Source organism: Rhea americana, unplaced genomic scaffold (assembly GCF_003343005.1).
Source record: "Rhea americana isolate MKP2758 unplaced genomic scaffold, rheAme1 scaffold_22, whole genome shotgun sequence".
In the NCBI taxonomy this organism is placed as follows: domain Eukaryota; kingdom Metazoa; phylum Chordata; class Aves; order Rheiformes; family Rheidae; genus Rhea; species Rhea americana.
In genome coordinates this window covers 5,393,586-5,419,602 of record NW_028186329.1, presented here as the reverse complement: position 1 = coordinate 5,419,602, position 26,017 = coordinate 5,393,586, and the positions used below count along the sequence as shown (strand labels likewise).

The 26,017-nt window shown below is 37.2% G+C and overlaps 1 long non-coding RNA gene across 2 annotated transcripts in view; it reads right to left on the bottom strand.

Moving 5' to 3' along the window:
- The window catches only part of LOC146595621 (uncharacterized), a 48,014-nt gene extending 22,480 nt beyond the window's left edge, over positions 1 to 25,534 (bottom strand). For both annotated transcript variants that reach the window (XR_014895910.1, XR_014895911.1), the window contains exons 1-5: positions 25,473 to 25,534; positions 15,292 to 15,416; positions 12,452 to 12,561; positions 7,657 to 7,709; positions 5,002 to 5,138 (exon numbers count right to left, since the gene is read on the bottom strand). This is a non-coding gene — a long non-coding RNA (uncharacterized LOC146595621). The remainder of the gene's footprint in view (positions 1 to 5,001; positions 5,139 to 7,656; positions 7,710 to 12,451; positions 12,562 to 15,291; positions 15,417 to 25,472) is intronic.
- Positions 25,535 to 26,017: the final 483 nt, after the last annotated feature.

Sequence of the window (26,017 nt, the reverse complement as noted above, 5' to 3'; positions counted from 1 at the left end):
TCTCCTTATTAGTCTTTAGCATTCACCAAAGGGAAAAAGATAAACATATGTTTAATGAATTAAGGCCTAAGTGCTTTCCTGGATCAAGTCCTGACATGCTAAGGACAAACAGAAAAAGCTAGTGAATCTGAAGCATGCTTTTTTGCTGCTTGGGGAAACCTGGCTATGTGTTGGGTCAGTAGGCTCAGGTGATTATTAGCCAGGGAAAGAGACCACACTGATGAGAAAACAACCATCTAGGCCATGAGAGCTGGCTCGCACAGAACCATTTCGTACATAGTTCATTCCAGGGTGGATAGAGCAATGATTAGAGCRCTTACCTGGGAGTGCTTACATACTACTAAGGTAAGTATGTACCTGGAGCTCATTCATCATGTTCCCRCTGACTGGTGCAACTACAAGACTATCTTAAAATTTATCTCTTTTCTTCCTTCACCTTTCCTTCCTCTACACACCTCTCTCACAGACATACCTGGCAGAAAATATACAACTGCAAATATATCTGTCTTTTGCAGGAACGTGTGGTTACCTTTTCTTCTTCCCTTCCTTACTTATTGAACAAAGACTTCAAAACACTAATCAGAAATTACCATTAAAATAAAATCGATAGAAAGGTTATAAACTGATAAGAACASCTTTTTTAAAAAAGCATATATTGCAGTGCCCTTCACCAGCAGATTTGGAAAATCAATTTGCCATTTTTAGTTTCTGTGCCCACTGCCATTTTAATGAGCTTATCTTCCCAACCACTGGTAGCAAACTAAAGAGCAAACAGTCTGAGTCWGTGTGTCAGGCTAGTCATTTTATAGAAAAAGCATCTGCTTTATGCAAAAAGTATTACAACAATAAATGCATCAAAGAAAATACTCATTGTTTATAGAAGGCAGAGTTCTTTAAATACGGAAAAGGTCAAAAGTGTTCATATGTGGTCATAAAACACTGGAACTCTCCATTTTAAGTAAGATCCCAACATACACATAAGATAACCATAGTAAAACCATACCATACAACCATACCATAAAGTCCTCTGATATAATGGACATGCCTTCACTACTGCATGGTTGTCTTAACTTATTTTTAGCCTTCAATACATGTATATGCAGTGAACTGTATTAAGCAGACAAAGTAGCTCACTGRGACAAGTTTTCAGGAGAATTCAGCAGTAGCAGGTGATATTTTGAAAAAAATATTTCTAACTTGTTAACTTTGGAGCTTAGCAGTTCAAATTTATCAGTGAGGAATACATTCTAAAACAAGCTTTTATAAAGGGAGTACTCGAAGGGCTGCTGCTAATAAAGGCAATCTAAACAAACCCTTCTCCCTCCAAAGCAACAAACCAACACGACTGTCCTTTCCCCACAAATGAATGGTAGCTCCTTCACATAATCACATGAATAATTTGTAATTAAAAAATAAAAAGAAAACACTGTCAAGAAAACTTCTTAGCATGCTATTTCTCAACTCACCAGTTACTYCAGAGCATCTGAAAAGATAAGTCTTTTAACTATATCCACACTATTCTTGGGGAGAAGGGTCATTTCCACATCAGTTGAGAACAAAAATAGATGTTTTAGCTTGCATCAGCCTTCTGCCAACACTAAGCTCCATCTCTTCACTTCTAGCCATTTGCTTTTAYGTAAGTTCCGCTCACCTCCTAAACCACCACCTCATCCTAGGAAGCTCATTAGGATTTGAGTCCTCCAACACAACATCGTCTTTACAATAGTCATTACAATTACTTGCAAGTGCAAGACTGCTTGGCATGCCTGTAGAAATCATGCTGAAAACCTAAATCAATTAAAATATAATCTAAATGAAAGCAGATATATTACTARCTCCGCATTATTGTTATGAAAAAGCACAGCAGTGCTTTAAATACACAGGTCAATACCTGAAATCKACCATAAGTTTGAAGTGGTGGTTAAAAACCTTTTAATCAGAATATCTGTTTCACRCAGATTTTTATTGGAARGAGTTAATAACTATTACCAAAGTCMTAATTCCAGATTGTTGTTTCAATTTCCATTCACAGTCCACCTAAAGAAAAAAATCCTGCTCTGTGAAATAGCTGAAAGTCTTCCTTGGCATGGAAGATGTTTGATCTTTCGACATTAAGTGGCAGCATGAGCTGCATACTCTTCTTGCCTCCACCTCCCCCCTTTTTTCTTGTGGCTGTTCTGCCTCTTTGTTTACTCTAAGCAGATCAAGCAGATTAAACAAACTACCTCACTCAAAATCAACACCAAAACCCCCCAAATCACCAAAATCTAGAGAAGCAGTATTGCACAAGCTAAGCCCCAAAATGAAATAGTTTTACTCTCCTGCATCCTCCTCCAACCTCAGAACAAGAACACTATGTTAAAATTCACGTGTAGATTTAAGCTTAAAATAAATAACATTTTTTGGCAGGAAGAGAAAAGTTGAGAAAAATATTTTAGTCAAATGTTAAGGTAATTCTTCCTCTTTTTTAATATAATTTTTAATAAGCCACCTCTGTGAGGTTACTTATTTTMACTAAAAGGCATTTGAGAAAATACTCCCCACGATCCTTTCAAGAGGTACTTTCACGAAGATGTTAAGAAAAATAAGCATAATCATAAGGCTCTGTTGTGACCACTGGTCCTTGGGAAAGGACGTGCAGTCCAGGGGAGGAACCCTCTGAAAAAGAGCAGGAAAGTAATCACGTGCCAAGACTGAAGAACGGAACAAAGGAAAGGAGTGAGCTTTCAGGGAGCTGGGACGTAGGTGCAACTGGGAGAATGAGCGAAAATAGAAAGAACGCTCGAGAAAAGCGGGGTCTTTCCTGGTGGCAGGCACGGTGTGACCCTGTTCTGTAATGCCTTGACCAGGCTGCTAAGCTGGAGCTGCAAAAGACCCGCCTTCAAAACAGAGTTAATACAGTGCTAGTCTGTTTGCCGGCTTCAGACCCTCCTGTGTTTTGTTGTAACGACTCCCAGTTTCAGATTCTAGACATCAAGGGGGGGTTAAGAGATTAGCTGCTTACTGCTGATTTTACCCAGTCTAATTTGCAGCTGGCAGGTTCGGAACCATTTTCAAGGTTTGTCCTTTGTGAACATTACCACGTTACTGAAGTGRAGCTCGTTTTAATAAATTCTGTCACGTTTGTGCCTTGTCTTGAGGTACATACTAGATGAGGAAGTATGTTTTGAGCTTGAAGTTTTGTASAGACGGAAAAATGAGATTTATACAGTTTGGTTATATAAGTCACACCGAGTATATAAACTTTTTTGTTATGTGAGTGTAAAGCTGATTAGAAGATGTATTAAAATGTAGGCACTATGGCCAAGTGGTGTTGAGTTGTTCTGCCAGGAATAACAGCGAAAGTTCATTTATCTTGGTTGGCTGTTACACCAAACCGCACGTATTTACAGGGCTTGCGAGTATTCAGAAAGAAGCAAAAATCATTTGCCTGCATTTGAAAAATCACGAGGACTAAAATGACCAGGAGAGAAAGCATGAATAAAAGAGTACAAAAGAGATAAACCTGCTTCTCCTTTTAACATACAGAATACAGACTGCCTGGTAATTTTTGGTGGGGAAATACAGAGTTCTAAATAAGTAAGCGAGGGTGGAGCGTTGATTTCCGTTTGTATTTCATTGGTTTCAATGGCTACAATAGTGAACGAGACTTTCAGACACGTTAGTGGAAAATTCATTCTGGAACTGGCAAGACAGGTGAAGGCTGCTGTTAGTAGTCCCACAGCATACTGTCATATCACTTACRTAACATTTATATATTTTCAAGTAAATCATCTAGTAATCATCTCAATTCATTAACAATCAGGAAATTTAGGCACTTCATAATAAGCTTCTTTTCTGTTTAAAAAAAGTAGGCCACAAACGCCAATATTTGCACAAGCACAATGTAGTGTACGCAATTAGATGTGCAAACATTTGCATAACATCCTTTCCATATATTTTCAGCGTTTTAAGCTATTTAGTTGACATTAGTTAAACCAAATGGATCATTTTTTTTCATCTTACTCAGAGGTGATGGCAAAAACAGCTTAACTGAAAAGAGGGAACAAAGAAAGCAGAATTTGTTTCTAGACTCCTTGCATTTGATGATAAATATTTTGGTTAGAAGAAAGTACTTTTTCAAGTTTATCAACCCTCTAAGGAAGATATTTGATGATATAYTCCAGAGCAGTACTAAAGCACATTTTTCCTTTTGCCATTTCGCTGGGCTGTTAAAGGTCTTTCATGAGGCACCAGAGGCTTCATGATCTCTTGATATAGGTTTGTGAAGAGTTAATATAATACCTGTAGCTGAAATGGATAAAGCATCGCCATACTGCACTGTCAGAAAGTGCTGTCACTCGCAGATTTATCAAATGAACAGTGCCTCAAGTATTTGTTTCTCTGTGTGCTTTTGCACAATGATGAACTGCTCTTTACTGCATGATCAATCTTCTTTTTTTTTTTTTTTTATGTAGACTTACCACTATTTACGTTTTGTGCTTTATTTTTCATTGAATTTTTCAGATTCAGTGAAACATGGATAAATGCAATTCATCAAGCAGAATATATGGAAATCTAACTAGTATCACAGCATAAGTAAGCACTTGAGCATTTTGCTTAGCAGCACCGGCTACCAATAGCTTAAAGGTGTTTTAGAACGCAGACTGGCAACACTTACTTCCATGCACTTGGGTTGTTAGCTGTCATCACTCAGGGACATCACACATTAACTTTGTGCTTCCGCTGAAACAGAAACACAATGCTTCCCCTTCTGCAGGTTTCTATTTTCTTCTCCTTTTGAACTACCAAGTCATAATAATGCTGAGCATTTCCATGCAGTCCTTTTTTTTTTTTTTTTTTTTTTTCCTGAAAAGATAGCAGGCTAAAAAGGAATGAAAACATCAATGAGAAGCAGATGCTCTTAATCTTTTTAACTGTAGAGTGGACCTGGCCTGAACACTGAAATTCCAAAAGAAAGGAAAAAGAAGAGTTTGAAAAACCAATGCAAATCATACCCACCTTAATCACACATGGAACAGCTCTGATTTAGGCCTCTTGGTGAGGAAGAAAACCTTTTACAATGGTGTTGTACAAATCCAGCATAAGCTGAGAAGTAGGGATTTTTGGGTTTTGCCAGATTTCCTGATAGGAATAATCTTCTTAAAAAAAAAAAAAAAAAGTCAAAAATTTGGACAGGATCATATATTCCCAATATACTCCTATGCAATGTACAAAGTGACTCAAGAATATACAATTTAAACAGTAAAGATGATTAATCAAGAAGCTCAATGATTCAGCCTTTCAAGAAAGCGCAGTAGTAGAAAAAGAGGCTTAGGTCAAGGTGAGGAGACATCTCTCCCTGTCCTGATATCGAACTCATGATATTTCAGATATTCTGTTAGCCGTTTTTAAAACATGGTTATGGGAGTTTATCTATCTGTTGCCTGGAAACTAAGTTACTAAGAGAAGAACTACGCCAACAAATTTTCTCTTTTATCGTCTTGTTAGTCTCATAAACTTCAAATGTCATCATTTTGAGACAGACTTTTCCTGACTCACTGAGAGAAAAAAAACGTTCCCTGCTTTTGTAAGATACCATGTTTAATAGAAATAGCACAATTTGTTCCTACAGCTCAAAATAATTCATAAAGCAAAGGAGTCATTAACAAGAGAATAATATTGTGTCCAACGATGATACAAATGGCTATGATAAGAGTGCATTTAATATCAAATAGTAAAGTTATTAATGAAGCCTTTAGGCTATTCAGAGCAGCAACATCTTTTCATTCAGTAACACGTATTGCAGTGGGCCCCTGATACTTGTATAGACAAGATGTTATTGTATAATAATAAGCAACAAAAAAATTCATTAATACTTGATCCCAGAAATTCAGTACTACAAAAAAATGCATCTTCACAAGACAGTGACATTAAAATTTAAGACTGTCCAATTAAGGAAGATTTAATGCCTAACAATTAAATACAATTAAAATGCCTCAAATACATTTAGAAGCACGAGATTCTATGCTTCTTTTAACTGAATCACTGTTGCAATCCAAGACTAAAAAAAGGTATACATCAGATTTTTAATCAATTTTGACACACCTACCCATAATACTTGCATATATATATATATATATATATGAGACACACACAAACTAAATGTGTATAAAAATCTGCAACCTAATCCTACCATATATTGTACTATATATTCTTAACAGTAAAATGAATCTGAGGGAAGATGCAACAGGAAAGTGCACAGCTGTATTGAAGAGTTTGAAAAGAGGAACAAGAACTTAAGCCATGATATTGAGAAATGAAGTACCTAACCGGAGTGGGTTTAGGTGAGAAGATACTGGAGAGAGTCTATTTTTATGGTATTGGTGGGACTAATGGGCCAAAGAGCACTTCTGTTAAAAACGTAGTTCTGTTAGTTTATTCAGCTAAGGATCTTCTTTGATGTCCTGTATACACAGAGATCTATACTTGGCAAAGYATAGGAACCTATCACAGGATAAGCAAAAATTATGATGTTTATTCAAAATTAATGAATTCATAAGCAAAACACTTGACAGCACATATGCATCAGATTTAAAGGCCTCCTTCYCTAAAAAAATAAAAACAGAAAAATCTACTTACCAGCATATGTGCTGATTGCTGAATGAGCAACTCTGTATTATGTACATCATTCCTCAATATGTCAAAAATCTGTGTTACCATTCTTTATTTTATAAAATTCTGACAGCTGCCTTAATAAACCTCTACTCTATAGCAACTAGAAACTAGAACTAGAGAAAAATAAGTGAATTTGTGATTCTATTTGAATTTATTACATATGAAAATGATAATATCCTGAATGAAAATACCTCAGCTTTTTAACGCTAATTTTCCATCACACTGACCACCAGGAAACTTTTCATAATCCTGATAGGTTTTGTAAATTGAGTATCATTCTTTGAAGAAATGATTTGCTCTACCAGAGCATTTGTTTGGACCCCAAATCAGGAACTGGAATCAAAGCATGGTGGCAGGAAGCTAAGTGAGCAGTAAAACATAATTCTTTGAAAATTCATACTGCTCCTCCTGAAGCACTGGTCTTCTGGAAGGGGGCTGCTCAGTGAGAAATCATTTGCTGAGTTTTTAAAACTCTACAGATCTCAKTTCAGCACAGAAATTAATTTCATTCACTGTACTGGGAACATCTAATATAACAGAAAAAAAGGTAACATTGTGCAGAGTAGATGCTTGGAGCACATTAAAAATGTATATGTCTGATCAAACTTGTGACACTTTGGTAGTACAATGAGTCATTTTGCATATAGCTCGCAATAAGTGCCTATACAGRGAACTGGCAGATATATATTGAAAATTTACACTGCAGGCTGACTAGCGTTAGAAGCCAAAATATAATGAAAATTCAAGAGAGGAATGCACCAATATGAAAATCCTTTGCAATATATGCATAAAATATAGAACTGATTTTTTAATAAAAAAAAAGAATAAGAAAATGCTTAGCCACGATCTTTAAAGGAAACAGGTAACTGAAGGTCTAACCATTAAAAAATGACGATGAAATTGCTAGAATTATTTCTGAGAAGAGAAAGCTTAATTTTTGGATGAGCTTTTGATCCCACTTTACTTACAGGACTGTTCCTCTGCAGTAAGGTCACATACCTTATTTGCTTTCAGGAGACACAGTCTTGGCCATACATGAGAATGAGGCAAATCTTAGRAAAAAAAAAAAAAGAGAGACTTTTTGATTTAGCACAAATCAATGTAGTTTAGCATAATCAATTTAGTTCAAGTCAATGTGATTGCATACATTTGTCAAGAAAGAATAATAAAGCCCTCAGCAGAAAGTTCATGCAAGTCTCAAGACCATTTTTATGGACAATGTAATACAGGGATAGCACTATACAAGGAACATAACCCATCACTCTCATTTGGAGCATGAAAGCRTATGTGAAAGCTGTAAAATTGTGATGCATTACTGTAGACCCTGGACTGGGGATATCTACGTTTACTATTGTACGGAAAAGAGAGGCTCGGGGTTTTACCCTGCAGATTCAGACAGCCTTCAAAACAAGGCTACTCTCAGGCCTGAAAAGGTGTTGATACTGCTTTACAAYGAAGTGATATAATCCTCTGTTTTCAATGCAAGTAGCATTATTTCTCAAAACAATGCTTAAGGGAACACCATTGCAACACATGAAAAACAGAATCAGAATCTACTTGTGCCAATAGATTGGGACTGCATATGCGCCCTTGGTTCATCAGTGAGAAAGTAATATCTGAACATCTTTAATTCRATCATAAAGAAAGAAATTTTCCCAGAGAAATAGAAACAAGATAAACACTGTATGTAAGCAGATGTGTCTCGCTTGTTCCAGTGTATGTTATGTAAAGGAATTCTTGTTGATTTTAATGACATTACTTGAATGACATTCGTTTGCATGAGTATTTGTAGATTATGGCTATAAAAAGGAGAAAAGTCTGAAAAAATCATCTCCAAATATAAATTGTATAATAGTATAAAGACAATTTTTTTCAGAACCAGATTTCTCATGTTTAATGCCATTTGAAATAAGGGCAGGAGYTGCTGCCAAAATCTTAGCTATGCTGTGTCACAATATAAAAATTTATTAGCACTCATGTAATTCTAAAGATATCCAAAGTGCCCTGGCAGCCTTTAATCTTCATCCTTTTTTGGGGTAAAATTCAAATAAAAACATTATCCTAGCGCGAAGAAAGAAGAAAAAAAAGATATTTAGAAATCACAATGACATGACAGCCAATTTATGCTTGTTTTATGCTGGTTTCTATAACTATATGTTAATCCCCTCAACACTGGAGTCTCCAAACAAACAAGTGGAGTAGCAAGGTACAAGAGTAGCAAGCAGTGTGGCTGGAGGACAGAAGTTATCCACATATTGGTCCAGTATTACTTCAAGAAGTGCTGCCAACTTTAACCTCAACATTACCTAAGGTTTGCAAACAAAAACTGTCCCACTGGGCCAGTCTTTTCTATGCAGCTGTAAGGCATTTTCCCTTTTTTGATGACAGTGAATGTGACCCAGATTACCAACAGTACCTCTGATAACAGTTTTTTTCTATTACATGTCCCTTTGAATGTAAACTTGATGGACTACCATGTGTGTTAAGTATGCACTGTGAAATATAAATCACCTTGCTTCTTTCAAGTGCACGCTTTAAAATTTTCTTATGTCTCTGGATTCTCTTTTTAGCATTTATATCGACAATAATGCAAATCAAATGTTTCAAAGTATTTCTACAAAAGGACTTTTGGATTTATTGCAAGTGTTAAGTTCTTGCTCATTTGCAGATAATTTCAGAGTCTGAGTGCTGAGTCTGGTGGCTTCTGCCACTAGTGCAAATACTTCTAGATAAATTCTGGAAGTGAATCTTTTGTAGTTAATAGCTATAATTGCAAAACTCATTAGCGCTAACGGCAGGGCCTCTAAACCTGCCAGTGCCATTRCATGAAAATTTCAGTGTTGCTTAAAAATTGCCCCATGTTGGTAATATCAGTAAATGCTGTACTTGGTTAAAAATTCTACATAATAGGCATTTTACAGTTCCTGTATTTTATTCATCTTGTTGATGTATATTCCTTCTGTGAGCTTGATCAAACTTCTCTATTGTCTCAATTCTGACAGCACACTACAAATCTTTGGGATATTCAGTTGCTCCTGTAAAGAGGAATTCTGTAATCCAAAACATTAAAATCTTGTAAGATGACAAGGAGTCAGAAAGTACATAGAAAGGAAACCAATCTGATAACTCAGAATCTGAAACCTCTGAGAACTCCTCCTCATTCCATCCACCTCCTCCATAACTGCTTAGGCATTATGATTTTTCCTTTCTGTGCTCTAGGACGTAAGATACATAAGGCTGCATCATATAGAAATAATGACAATGATGAGATTCTAAGAAAGCCACCAGAACCATTTCAGCTGAAAGATAAAGGCTGAAAAATGCAAGGTGTGAGAAGAGATGAGCCAGAAGTACAGAACAAATTTGCTTTACAGGGACAGGTATAAGACAGCTTCAGCCTCCCGTGTGAATTCCTCTCTCCTTTCTGCATCATGATGCAGCGTGTTGGRTTTGCTCTCTCCAGGTCTGTGCAAAAGGTACAGACAGCCCCAATTCCCTGCCTCTGTTAGCCAGAGTGTTTGTTCCATCCGCAAGCCCACGTCACAGGTTTACCCCGACAACGCAGTACAGGTGTCTTATACCACATAGCGTATCAGTCTCCCTGTTTCACCTTCCAGCTGCCACTGGAGTTCAGAAAGCAGGCAGGTTCGGTATCAGAAAGCCTTTTATGGTTTAAAGGAGCAGGCTGAAAAAGAGATCCAGATAGGGCAGTTCTAAAGAAACAGCCAGAATCAGAGGGGTTATTTGAAATGACTTTTTGAGTTTGGTTTCATATGTTCAGGCACGTACTTGCAACAGTCCTCTGTAAATATAAGTATGAACTCCATATTAATGCATATTAGCAGCAAGGCCACACAGAATATAAAATGCATGATTCCTTCCTGTTTTATGCATCGTTTGTTTGCAAAGGACATATGCATCAATTATTCTCCATGCAAAAAGATCAGAGACTATTTAGAGTACTTACAACTTTAAAATGTTAACACATTTTATTGGGATTGAATGAGATAAAAAAAAATGATTGGGAGTAACCAGCTCTACTCATTACATTCACAACTCACTGAAAACACTCAAATCACCTCTGTATGTTAATACAGCCAAATATATATCCTTGTATGCAAGCTCAGAAATTTACAGACTGATATATGCACATGCATATTCAGTACTCAGATTTTCCAAGCCTGACTTGAAATTATTTTTTCCAGGTGAAGACTGGTCATTCATCACCTAATGAGTTACTTCTGTGGACCAGCTAAATAGCCTTCAAAGACAAACAAGCATTATTTTTTTCCATCTATTTACTCTGCTGTTATTTCTGTTACTCCAAATAGGTTGAGTCAAACTGTTCAAATTTTTAAAGCTATTTTTTTTCCTCAGGAAATATCTCCTCAAACTRAGCTTCTAGCTTAGATGAGAACTGCTACCATATTAATTACAGTATACACAAATAGACTATGCTATAACATATGAAACTTCTATTAAATGGGCTAAAAACACAGGAAAAGTTATCTTTAGCATAACGACCTTGAACTAATGTATTTGCATTTATGTTAGAGTGGTATATTTAAAAAAAATCTATATACTTTAAAGGCTCTTATCTCAATCTGCATTTGTTTTCATCCTTTTTTTGAAGAAAGATCAGYGTCATAGACATTTCAAGTTTTCTTTGAAGGCATTCATATCAACACTTGCAAATGAAAACAAAATGCAGCTGTTAAGATTTCGTATCCTTGTTGCTCTAGTTCCTCTAAGCTTTTCATCCTATAATGTTACCAGAAATGATGTTATCACATTTACTGAGGTGGAAAGAGGTAGGTTGAGTATGGAACAGGTCTTCAAATACTCAAGAAGTTTAATGAAAGAATGTGAAATGATTTACACGTACTCACAGAAAGTGATGTTGTCTCAAGAAACAGTATGTACATGACAGAAAACAGAAAAAAMCCCCACAGATGTATTCATATAGAAACACTCAAATTCTTTTGATTTAGGATCTACTTCATACAGTCAAGAAAGTATTTAAAGCTTTAAAAAGTTTTTTTTTTTTTAATTGAGTCTTTAGGAGTTTAGTTATGCTGTCTCAGTAYGATGTTTACATATTCAAGGAGGCTAATAAAAACTTAGAAACACTACTCTAAGACTCACTGGAGTAAGGACAGGATGCTGCAAACTGGCAGCAAAAATGTTTCTTCTTCTCAGGGGGGAAGTCACTCTATACACATCGATTCAGTAATTCCAGCCAGGTCTAGACTAGCTATGCACAAATGGTGCGTATAAGGGACTAATAATTGGCATGTGCACAGCTACAAGGGTAGCTACAATCTCACATTTCTAAGATACTTTTGACTTTTCAGGTGGATGCAACAGTCATTACTGGAAGAAGTTACATTTTCAAACTTTGATTTATTAGCTATAAAGGCTACATACAATTATTCAGTGTTTTTAGGTAGTTTTCTATGAGCCCTGGAATCATGGCAGCRGAAGCACTACAACTTAACTTTGGAAGAAGCAGATGAAGAAAGCCCCAGAATGGTTATAAAAGTTAATAAGCGCTCTAAGATATGTACAATATACTAAATAAATTATATCAGTTATATATGCATTCTCTTTGGGTTAAATTGCATAATTTATGATTCTTCTCCCATTTCTGTCATACACAATGTACACACATTGTGGAATGGTACATCTGTGTTATTACAACTATATGTGGAGTGGCAATGTTAGATCTTGGTGYTTTTTATATCTCTGGAGTCACTGTTTCCAAGAAACTATATAATGTACTGCAAGCACCTACCTTCTATGCTTCTAAATGTGACTGACTGCCAACTTGTAGAAGATAGATAGAAAATATTTTCAGATCAGAAGTGACCACAACTCTTGTTAGTGCTGCTGCTGTTGTAGACTCTGAGAAAATCAAATAAAACTGCACTTAGAAAAACAACAGACACATTTTCTGAATGATAGATGCCTCTTATGAAAACCAAATTATAGCTACTTCTTGCCAGCAGTTGTTAAGTGAGAAACAAATGTTGAGGCTTTTACAGAACTTTTGCACAAATTCACTCTTGCACAAAATTTCCATTTTGCCCAAGCAAAGCTGGGTACCCATTACTGCTCATTCATAGTAAAGGCAGGAATTCAGGCTTCTCAAGGGAAAAATCAACAAACTGAACCTTGGGAATCATGGTAGGGAAGGGAGAGGAGGGTGGAGATTGGAACCTGTGACTCACAGACGTAGACTCGGTAGAGCATTGGTCAGTAACGCTGTTGCCTGCAAAATAAATACCCAGTCTACCAGGGGCTGGGACCTTCAATTATTTATCTCGTTTAACTGAAGTTTCAACTTCAGAATGAGGTGATACTTCCCCAAATGGYCTTTGAAAAAAGGCATGTGAACATTCTAAAGCTGAAGGACTGAATCCTTTTGCAGAGCAGAGAGCAGGCCTTTTCAAACACCTGAATAAACACAAGGAATAAAAGAAGAAATAGTTGCTGTCATTCCTAAAAGGTGGTAGAGGTTTCACAGCATTTGGTGCAAACCTTAATCTAATAGACAAAATCTTTCTACTAATGACTCCTCTCTTATCAGGTATCATTGGAAGAGAGAAGAGTTAGAAAAATCACAGAGCTGTGAATTTTTTTGACACTCTTATCTAACACCATGCACCCAAGGCAAAGCAAGATCAAAGTATTCTTTAAGCCTCTTAATAGCCATGGCWTTAAAAAGCACTATCAACGCGTATAGAGTAAGTTTTTATTACTGTCCTTTCTTGCCATAGAACTCAAGATATTCTTTATTTTTTCRGTGATATTTACATCAATACTTGATAAGTTCTGCTTTACATAGCTTCTCTGTACATAGCTTTTGTGTTGAAAGCAGCATTGTTCTGTTAGCTCAACAACAGGTATCTTTGCCATTTATCTTTAGAATGACCAAAAAAAACCCAAACAAACAAAAAAAAAACATGAAACTACTTTGTTCACGTACTTAAAAAAATCTTTGAAGACAGTATTGCTAGCACCAAGGACATACTGAAATTCTTGTGAAGGGAACAGGGAGTAGCAACACACCAGTGAAGAATTTCTGAGCTAACTGCCAACTCTAATCTTCCCGAACAGGCACAGAGCAGCAGGGGCCTTCGAGGACCTCAGCCCCAGAACCCAGCTTTGAGGAATTATGATCCAAGATATACATTCAAACCCAAAGACCCCTAAACACAGAAATCACTTCAGAAAATCTTGGCTTTGTACCTTTTGAAACTTCCTAACTGTAGGAGCTAGGCTTTTGGGTATGTAGCAAGTATTGTAATACCAGGACACTGACACACAGGTTGTAAAGCAAAGCCAAATCCTATGTTCTTAATGAYGTACACAGCATGGCTGTTTTCTCTCTGCTCTCTCTCTAGCTAAAGGATAACTGATTCGAAGGATAACCTCCATTTTGGATGTCAGTGGGGCAAGATCTTCACAAGATTCCAGAATTTTTGTATAAAGTCATAAAATACGGGAAGTGAGTTGTGGCTTTCCTTTCCTATAAATGTGACAAACCCATCTATATTGGGAATTTCCTGGTATTTCAGCCACCAGTGCCCTGCCACAACGGTACTTGGAAAAGCAGACCTCACGGGCAAGGGAAGGAGATGTTTACAGCCGTACTACTTGGCCTTTACTTTTAGTAAGGATGGTGCAATATGACTAGCATTTTTTTTACTGCTTTATAGATGGCTTAAATTAACTATTTCTGATAAAATGCTGCTGTGGGAAAGCATGTACTCTTTTCTTTTGCAGCATAAGTAATCTCAAAAAAAAAAGCATTTGTCTTCATCATCTTTGCCATTTATAGTTGTACTTTTTGATTGCAAGCATGATCAAACAAAGCAGAAAATCAATCTGTGAGTGCAAAGAGTGATATGAATGGTAATTTGAGATACTTAGTTCTGAGGAGGCAGAAAAGGACAATTAATATATCTGCAAGACAGGATAGCTTCACAATTTCACTAGTTCATCAATTGATGGTGTGCCATGTATAGCAGTTCATTAATACGCTAGTCATTGAGTGTATTATCAAATGATTCTTTAACATAGCTAATTATCATATAGCTTTCCCTATTGTCTTTTTTCTCTGGGCAAATGAATACAGCCAGGAGTCCCCAGTTATTAATTYAGATTATCTTTTTCGCTTCAGGCAAAAAGCACTCACTGTATATTGAGGAAGAAGAAAGATAGGAAGAGTCAATAAAACAGCCACTTTCACCAAAAAAGCACAGAAAGCAAACRAAGAACTAGACAAGCTGTACTGGTATGACAAAGGCTGCAGAGGGGGAAGGCATAACCTTCATAAACCGGCGTCTGGTTCCAGTCCAACTGCCAGGGCAGCAGTAGGCAAGTGGGCAGGTGAGAACTACCCAGGTCGTGTGCTAGAGTCTGAAGAAGGGCGCTGCTCAAGACCCCAGAAAGATTTGGCTAAGAAAGTCTCTGGCCCTGAAAGACAAATTGACTCAGTAGCCATGGCTAACGTTTTGCCTGGTGGTCAAGAGGATAGAAACATGTTTCTGACATAACATTCTCAGTAAAGTGTGGATCATTTTTCCCCGGTCTCTACTAGCACTCAGATGAAAAGCTGTTTGTACTTACTTATATCCATCTTCATCCATTAGAGCTACACTTCATTCAAGACTTCTCTTTCGACTTTCAGTCAAATCCCCTGAAGTAGGTGAACAATTCCTTGCAATCAGCTCAGCAGTGGAAGAAATCTGATGCTGAACAAAACAGAGTAAAAAAGCAGTAGAAGCATGTCTTTCTAGGAGACTCTTGGTAAGCTCTGTTTATCATCAGAAAAAAAATCATTTTTTAAAAGAGAAACATAAGAAGAGGAAGAAAAAAAAATGCAGATTCTTCAATGTCTGCAGATGAAGAGCCAGAGCAACATGACAGAGAACTAAATGGATCTCGCACTTTGTGCACAGGCTTGTCCAAGGTTAGGGACAAAGGAGAGAACATGACACAGAGATTTGCATCTATGCTCTAAGCATCCAGGGTGCAAAACCAGCCAGGCCAGGAAAGTAATTCACCAGCTCTTGCTACTGTTTGGGAGTTGGTGCTTTTAGGAAATGAGAGCACAGCAGCCCTCTAAGGTCAATTAATCTTTAGAAAAAGCACACATCATCTTAAATTCAAAACTAGTAGATTCAACAGCATGGACATCTGCAACTGCAGCACCTTCTAGTGCCTGACAATTTTCTTCTAGACATGAAATGGTAGTTTATAGTCCTTATAGAAGTTTTTTTTTGTTTGATTGTTTTTTGATATTTAATAATAAAACGGAAATCATCTTTCTAGGGTACACAAAGATGTTCTGGGAGAACATTTCTGTGTTATCAGTAATTTTACATAATACTTTTTGAATGTCATTTAAGATCCATAGAATCATAAATAACAAGCATATTAACAGAAAAATCCTGTTCTTCTATGCAATAACATATTCTTAGAATATCATCAGTACTTGCTGTTAGAAATGCAGTAGATTTTGAGTATGAAGATCAATAGAGTAAACACTTGCTGCATGGATTCACACGTAAAATAAACAATATTTTTTGATTCATCCTRTGTTAATTATCAGTTACATGCTTTACAATTTCTGTTCCATTACATGACCTAACTAAGCAAGACAGAAGTAACTGGGGATTCAGTACATACACAATAAGCTGCTCTCAATGTGCCACTATAAATACCCAATAACTATTTACTGCAAATTTTATGACTATCCTAATAAAAATCAATACTTCTTCGTGTGGCTTAAAGAGAGTTCATGAAAGCTGCCACATGCTATTAGAATTTGTRTCACTCATTACTGAAATTACCAACTTAAATTTTCGTTGATAAAGCTAAAGTGTTATTGACAGTACATTGAAAATTATAATAATGTAATTTTATATGAAACAAATTATTTTATCTGTTCAACAACACACAATGTTGTGCACAACACAAAACGAAGACAATTCCTTTTCCATAAAAGTTTTGCACCAAATCTCCAGAGCTGCCCAGAGGGGAGTAGCTGGACCCCATTTGATGGGACTCCAAAGAACCACAGAGAGCAGTTTACATGACCATTGATATAATGCACAAAAAAACTACTGCCCACCGAGAGAAGCAAAATAACATCACAGATTTTTTTATTACTAAGGAGTATTTTGGGYATTCATACCGCTGTTCCATTACAAGTATAGCTTAATGCTGTTTAAGCAGAACATACCGGTATTATGCACTTTCCACGACAGACAAAAYGTAGTTGGCTTTTGCAAACATCTACATCTCAGACAGTTTGGCTGTTAAAATGTAAGAAGCTCACAGTCTAGAAAAGTGGTAGGAGACGACTTGAATGAATGAGTGAGTCTATTTTCTTCCAATTAAAAAATGAAAGTGAAAAGCAGCAAGCATCTTAGAAAAATAAAGCATGTGAGCTGGAACTGACCCATGTGAATTCTAACTTGGACGATCTGCCTTGGCAAGTGTTAAGAAGTCGAAAAAAAGCAAAAGCCAYGCAAGATCAACACATTTATACCTGTGTATCATTAAACATTACTAAAAGGCATAAATGTTTCTAGCTTCTACCYTCTTAATAATAAAGTAACAGATAAGAGCTAATTCATTTTCGGTTCGAAAACATACGCAGTACAAAAGAGCCAATTCAGATCCATTYGTTTTTTTCAGTTCCAAAATGATAAAGCTCATGATTTTTTTTCAGGCAGTTAAAGTAATCTGATACCATTTATTACAATTGCTTTTGTTTGGTGTTGCACCACGAAGTTCCTTTTCAGTTGGTTCTTCCCATATGTGTTTTGTTTAAAATCATGACAAAAGTCAACGGAACTGTTTGTCCTTTACTTCTAGCAACTCTCCGATAACGCTATCTTTCCTATTTCAACTGAACATAAAAGGGAAATTTAAAGAACAGCCGTGAGAAAAGTCTGCATATCATAGTGATGCTGTATAATAACAATTCCACTGAGCACATACCACAGCATAGTGTGCTAAGTATCACCAGCTGTTTGGAAGTACTAGGAAAGCTGGCTGAATGAATATCTAGAGATGACTTTTAGAWTTTTTAGAATAAAGAATTGTGTCAAGTCTTGATGATCCTGCAAAATACATTTTTTTAAATTTTAGRTATCAATGTTTAATGTAGATATCCAATTGCATGCTAAAATTCTAGYATATTATGGTAAGGTCTGCTAGTGAAAGTAAAGACTTTTGGATAAAGCCCTTTTTTAAAGTAATTAGTACAGCATGCAAATAAGTAATAAAACTAGTATGCATCAAGGTCAAAAATGAGTAATTCATAGAATTTGTCAAGAGTGCTGACAAAATATTTGACCCTTTCATAAGAAAGGGTTAGGAGAGATTAAAAGCAAACCAAAAAGTAATTTTGCTCCTGTAGTTTATAACAAGGACTCAAACTTATTTGGATTCCACACATTAAGGAAATAAATCAAACAATTAAAATGGCTTGGTCAGCAATAAAGGAGAAAATTATTGGAAGAGCACTAAACTGGCTGAATGCAATAAAAAAAGCCGAGGAGCAGCTCACACAGAACAAGAACAGCCAAATGGTAACAGATAAAGCCAACAACAGAGTTGATCCTTAAAAACATGATTTGGGCAAAAGCAAGTGATGCAGTCACTTCACATTTGATAAAGAATTAATGATCATGATGCATAGCTAAAGGAATGAGACAGCCACATTACCCTATGAAGCCAACCATCTTTTAATGGCAACAGAGCTCTAACCCGACCTCTCGCTGTGCCAGCCAAAGATGCTTTTACTTGTCGCAAGTACATATTTTGATAATTTTGATTCATTGGCACAGATTTTGATTCTGAATCTTAGCAACATTCCTCCTCTGTAGCAGTAGAAATTAAAATATAATGCGAGCAGAAGATGGTATCAAAATGAATGAATTCAGAATTTCTATTTCTACTCTGGAAATTTCATGAAGTACTGGACTGTAAATCTGGCCAGAGAGCTATATGGAAATGACTAACCACCATATTAGGCCTTGAATCAAAGTCACTTCAAAAAAAGTGAATATTTTCCATTTAATTAGACATTTTGAGTTACTATTTTCAGCTCTTCAAAATTTTATTATAATAGATCTAAAGGATGATTCCTTTCACATAGGTGAAAGAATGCAGATTAACTGGGAGAACACATAGAAAAGAGGCAGTGAAATTAACTCATCTATATTTCAGCATTTTGATATCTGAAAATACGTAAACATACTTAATGAGAGGAATTATTTTCTTTTGTATAAGTGCTTTAAGTGTCTTTGTTGAAAATATTTGGAGAAAGGGAATGAGATGCAATCCTGTATTTTCAAATTCATGGACTAAAGATGTCTAAATCTTCAGTTTCCACTAGGATGTGAGGAAGAGCTATCATTATATATTTTGTGTGTGTGTGTATATATCTATATATATATTATAAATACATACACTATATGTGTATATGTCTATCTATAATATTTTTCACCTCAGCTTTTAGTTTTTTGCAATTACTTATTCAGAAAAAGACTAGAAATTTTTGCAATATGTATTTGGAATAAATCATTTTTCATCTTTCTCAACTGTTGGAAAATGGTCTCTTTACTGAATGTAAGGTACAGAAAACCGCTGCTCTGAGTTTATTGTTTTCCAATAGGATTTTTGATTAAACTGATTCAGGAAGAGACAGTATAATGTTCCAGTCAGGTTTCCTGTAAGACTATACACCCATGCTTATTCTCTGTATAAAGATAGGGAAGAAGAAAAGAAGTCTTATTAAAAAAAAAAAAAAAAAAAAAAAAAAAAAAATTTTTTTTTTTTTTTTTTTGAAATAAATCCATAGTAATACAAGCATGGCCACAAATAAAGAAATGTGAAGAAAAATTGAAAAAATTGAGAGTAATCCGAGAATAATACAAGAATGATCCCAAACCAGAAATATTAGCGTAACATTGCCCACAAACTTAAGTGTTTTTTTTCATGAAGGACATTTCCTGAAGTTAATAAAGAATTCATTATTTTTAAAACCAAAGGGAAAACCGTGTTGATTTTCAGTATTTCTAATGTTGCTAATGTTCCCCAAATAACATTCTTCTAATAAGTGAAAATCACAAACGAAACTATGGACAAAACAATTGCTTCAAACAAGGCATGAACAAACTTGCTTTTTCTGCTACGCATTTTTATTCTTAAACAGAATAAAATGCTACATGAAGAAAACAATATTTGCTCTTGATTTTAGGTCAATAATCTCTATGTTTCAGAGGTGCACATTTAGGACATGCAGATAATACAGACTGAGGTCCTGAAGTTTAACCTGCACTGCTGTAAAGGAAAGAAGAAAAAAAAATCATCCTTAAGTTCTGTGAAATTGCTGTGGCACCATCGTAGCGCAGCACTGGAAAAGCAGACGTAAAAATCCTTGTTACGAGATACTGGCTGGGTATCACTGACCAGGAACTAACGCACACAGCGTTTGTCGATCCAAACAATTCAGTCAGACAAAATCTTCCAGGAAGAGAATCACCTAAGTAGATGATGGAAGGGATTCATATGGGTCCCCTCTCTGTTAATTTGTTAAATATTMATCTCCCATTAAAAAAAAAAAAARAAGGAAAAGAAAAGAAAAAGAAAAGAGAGAGAGGAAAAACTGTATGAAAACAGCTGCAGAGTTAGCTAAACTTGATTTTGGATGTGTGGGGAAACAGACCACGATTAATTTGCCATTTCTTTAAAAGAGAAGGAAAAATTTCAGTAGACTCTCCACTGCCGAAAGCAGACATACACCCTTTTCCCCCCAACATCTGGATAATACTCTTTTCATATTCACCTTTCTTACTCTTAAGGAAAAAAAGTTGTATAATTCAGAATTACTTATGTTTTTAGAAAATTAGAATTTTGGTTTTCATGTCTTCCCTGCTATCTTTTCTTCTAATTAAAACAACATAGAAAGACCAGAGCATGAACTTTTCTGTAAAATCAGGTACAATATTTCAAAGTAAAACATTTTTAATTATTTGATTTTTTAAACTTTTGTTGATTACTTTGATAAAAATCTAATCTTAAAAAGTTTAATCTCAAAATTTGCTTTCAGGGAGAAAAATACAGAGATATTTGGCTATCCTGTCTTACACGTTCTAGTGTTTTTCTAAAGTAGTAGGAAAAGGAGACTTGTCCTCAAAAAGAATGGGTTCCTGTTCACATCAACAGATTAAGTGAACAATTAGTAAGAGAAAATACAGCCAAGCAGTTGCTGTTCTGTCACCCAGAATTTCAAACATTATTGCTTACTTTATTTTTATGAGATATACACAGGAGTTTTTCTAATTTGTACTTATAAAAATCACTAAATCTTCAGCATTTTAGCTATGCTGCAATACTAGCAAATAACAGGAATAATCTAATTTAAAATGGTGGCAGATTTCGGTGAACGTTTACTGTTTAAATTTTAATATTTAATACTATCTAAAATGTACAATTAAATCTGCCTTTAAATAGTTTTCCCTGCACACAGATAAGTTATGCATGCTCTGTGTTAAAATACCAAAAGCAAAAATGCCAATGGAGTCTTCCTTGCATTTTCCAGCTCACAACATGCCCTTTGCAGTGACCAGTGAGCAGTCATAAGCRACATCAGCAGGCTCAGCTATCTCAGTCAAGTTTTGAAGGATTTGTGGCACCTTCACATCAAAACACACTGTTTTCTCAGTCTTAAGGTCATAGATCATGCTCAGCCTATTCTGGTTCATCGCGGTTTCAGTAATAACATGGTGTGAAGCAAAGGGACGAGATCATGAGATGAGATTGAAGCAGGATGGTAGACAGCTGTCACTCAAAACACAAGAAGAAACCTTTGCAATGTTCAATTAACACTGACTGACCAGAAAAAGGGATAAATTAAGCAACCTTCTTCACAAAAAAACAGTTCTTAACTCTGAAAAACCCATTTGCACCCCACAGGCACATTGTGAATAATACATAGCTTTTCTAAAAAAATGGCATATTGTTTATGTCGCTCTCCTACCTGAAGGATATTAGAAAAACAAGACTTCTGCCTTGCTTGGAAGAAAAAAGTCAAAACCAAGATGATAGGCTTTTTATCACACCTGCAAAGACACATACACAAGGAACGCAAAGAAAATCTTCTGTTCAAGAAACGAATTTCTGAAGCAGGGGGCCTTAAGTTAAGGATTTTAGACAACGAATTTTTCATGAAAAGTTCAAATAAGCAAAACATAACTCTACTTTTCTTTGGAAACGATTTAGCCAGATGTGTAATGTATTTACTTAGCTCCTTCCCTGTCTAGTTACTCTGTACTGGTAGATGGTGACTTCTCAGTAGCAGGTAAGACCGACAGTCTAGGAATGGAAAAAGTCTCCATGAAAACAGCAATTAAAATTGGGTAGTAAAATACACTAGTATAAAACAGCATCTCTCCTTGGCTCCTCAGAAAAAATTGCTAACACTATATATAAGCAGTTTAAAACAGTATTTTGGGATTGTGCAAGTCTCCGGTACAATCTGTGCTGTGTCAGATGTCACATTAAGATGATAATATTGGAGAAAATGGGTCCCCCCTCAGAGCTCATCCCAGCAGCTCCTGTTCTCTCAAGAACAGGATTGCTAAGACTGCGCCATAGTCTAAAAAAAGAGAGMGAGAAATAGAAAACTTCTCACAACCAAGTGAATAATAAACTGAAATTGATTGACCCATCAAGGCTCCTCATTGAACTGTGTCATGTGAATGCTGAGGCAGGGATGTAACAGACAAGCTAAAAAGAAAAAAAAATCCAAAGGGAAAAAAGCACTCAAGCAAAAACAAACAAAAAATAGATTAATACTTTTATAACAGCATGACATACAGGAATAAATCCATGCCGTCTAAGGGAACTTAACTGAAATAGAGATGTACTGCATCGCAACTGGCACACCTCATTAGAATCAGAAAGCTGAGGATTTGACAAAAAATAAAAATCATTGTAAAACTTCCATCATCACTCAAGCTAATCCAATCAACTAATTCCACAGATTGCTTTATCTATGTAGTTTTATAGGTCAGATTCCCAGGTTCAGACAATTTCACAATTATCTCCTTAAAAGCAAGCAGAGAAGCACTAAGAGTCAGTGTACCTGGGGAACGGAGGTGCAGAGGAATTAAGTGCCCAACAATATATAAAATTTCATCGCAAAACCTACAGCTTATCCACGTTCTTTCAAGACGCAGCCTCGTATCTAGATCGCTGCTTCTCCAGGACACTGACGTAACATACYGGCTGACGTTACCACCGCAGCTGGAGAGCAGCAGATCACCCCACTCCTGCAACGACTTAACCGCGTTCTTGGGAACTACTCCGTGAGACAGGGCAATTTCTCCCTGTRACACCAGAGGACCACAATCAGCTAAAATCGACTGGCTGACGTTGTTGTAACATTTCTATTCAAAATCCTTCCTTCCTGACCCAGCCAAGGTGACGCGCTGAAGGTGCGGGTGGTGCCGCCTGCCCTTCGAACGAGCAGGCGTGAGAAGGGAGTAGCTTCCAGGTTCCAGCAGGACAGCTCAAATAAACTTCTCAGAAGAAAACAAAAATTGCAGTGCTTGATCAGCAGGCAGAATTCTCTGAACAACGTTTCTTGCCACATGCTGCCTACCAGTTCAGTCAGACTGCTATTTATTTAACTTCCGTGCCACAGAGCCTTCCTTTCCTCGACTCATTTCTGTGTTCTGCTAAAAGAAAAATACAAACCTCCCAAATTACATTTCATTCACAGTGCTTCCGACTCTGTCGGTGACTTGCCAGCCTGCAGACTTATAAAACAGAYGACACAAACAGATTAAATTACCAGTTTTATAACTCATATTCCTGTCTTTTCCCTAAAATCATAATTATTTAAGTGTATATACAGACATGAAATACACAGAGAAGGAAACATTAAATAAAAAGGGATTTAATAGTAATGACTCCTTTGTAGCTATTGTTTCCTCACGAGACAGATCTGCGTTAGCTGTTACTAATGAAGCGCTACACAGATAGGAAGAACATCTGATTAGTGCCCAATATTCCAGCTCTGTGTATGGACACTGTTAGAACTCATTTGTCTTCGTACATGTCTTGCAGAAGGAATCCACAAATAAAAATAGTCTTCATGTGAAASATTTACCGTAAATATAAAAGAAACAGAAATTGTGGGGGAATTACACATCTCATTCCAGCTAGAATGTCTTTTAAACATGCCTAACATCCATAGTAAGGAGGAGCGAGCACCATTTTCAAAATCTGGGCTGCTGAAAGCTTTTACATAGAAAGTCACTGCATTAGAATTTATTACTGTCACAGTTGGAGTCATTTGGCTGGAAAAAAAAATATAAACTTAGCTTTTATAGCAATTACTTTTATTCTTTGGAAATCTTTCTCTGCAAGTTTGYTTTAGGAAGTTTCTTTTCTTTGGTGTGCCTTTTTTGAAATTCTGGCTAATTAATACTTTCTTCTTAGTAAAGATCATGGCTCTACAGTAAGTTTCCCCAGTGCTTAACCTGTAGTAAGTATTAGCAAGCTACTACTTTATGAATTTAAAAATAATTAAAGGCAATTACACTTGTCAAATCAATGAGAAAAAGCACATTATCTATTTTTAAGCTGTTTTGCCTACCACTTAACGTGATTTAATGTAAGCAGAATTATGTATGTACTTAATATGAGCGGTAAGAACTACGAAATAAAAAGGGACACAGGAACAATGACTATATATTAAATGTGAAGCAGTTTAATTTATAGATTTAATATACCAGACTAAGATGATATACCATCTCACATTTAAGTACTTASGCTACCCTCAGTTGTACTAATAATCACCTAAATCTTGCTGTTTACATCCACTGAATCTCATTTGTGTTTTAAACACTTATTCCTGGGAGTGGGAAAAAAATAAATAACTAACCCCCCCCCTCCCCCAAACTGTATTTTTCCCCCTGCCCGTACTCCCAGCGAACTTTGCCTGCAGCCAGCGCCTGCCACCCACGCGATGACTAACAGGAAGCCGAAGCTGCRCTGGGTGCTGTGGGTTTCCCTCGCTGTCAGGATACATGGCAATTTAGGAGTCGTTTCCAAATTAATCTGCACGAAGACACCGGCCGTGGGCAGGCAGCATCTGACAGACTCAAAACCAGAACGGAGCGGTATTGCTAACCCTTCAGAAAATTTTCTCCCCCTCAAAACTCAGCTCTGATAATAATCTTTCTTACCYCTTGGTCTAGAACATAATCCGTTTCCCCCCTTTGCTTATTAATGTCATATTTCTTCSTTTTCCCTGCGGCGGTTTCAAAGCAGCGGTGCCGCGACGCAGCCCAAAGCCGGCTGGAGCGCGCGGGGCACGCGGCTGCGTGGACGGGGAGGGAGACGCTGCCGCGGAGCAGAGCGCGAGGCCCCGCGCCGCCGGGCAGCGGGCAGGCGCGGGCTCCCGCTCTCTCGCCCGCCGGGCAGCGCCGCGGCTCCCCGCCGGGCGCGGGACCCACCTACGCGCCCCGCTGTCGGCCCTGCGGCCTCTCGCCGTTCCCGTAAGCAAATCCGTCAGCGGAAACCGGTCACCCACAGCTTCGACCGGCGCCCGCCCGCCCGCACRCCTCGAGGCGGCGAGCGGAGGGGAAGGGCCAGCGCAGGGCCTGTGCTAGGTTAACTATTTTAGGCTCAACCATTGATCGTCTCTATTTTCACGCTTACAGTAGCGAACAATATCAAGCCGAATTGGCAGTTTGCTATGTCAGAGTAACGTCACTCACCAGGAGGAAGCTCTAGCGAACGCAGCTACGGACAGGTGCCCTCCGACATCGGCAGCCCTACCGATCCCCCACGTCTTTAGTAGCGAAGCATCCTTGAACTATTGCGGTCGGGGCGGACGGAAGCGGATTTTTACCAGCAGCCCCCCTGCACTTTACAGGTGCTTGGGGGACGGTGCTGCGCTGCTTACGGCGTGCAGGGAACGGTTACGTGTTCACTCGCAGCGGATTTCCAGGGGCCACAAACAATTCCAGAAGGTCTTGAGGTAACATACTGCCTCCAAGTCACACGGTGGGAACCTCTAGCTTAAACCGTTTTAAGGCTGCCAAAGTSTCTCAAGAGGTGCTGCTGGCAAGCTATACTAAAACTATTAACTCTAAAACCCGAGCAGAACACAGAGCAATTTGTTACCCTGTTTTATCTTGTATGCACTGCATCCTAAAGCCAACATTTTTGTGCGTCTCTTGCTTCTCCTGCACATTCTGAGAGCCAAAAACAATAAAAGTGCCATATGGCCCATGTACCATGTTTATAAAAATGTTTTTGG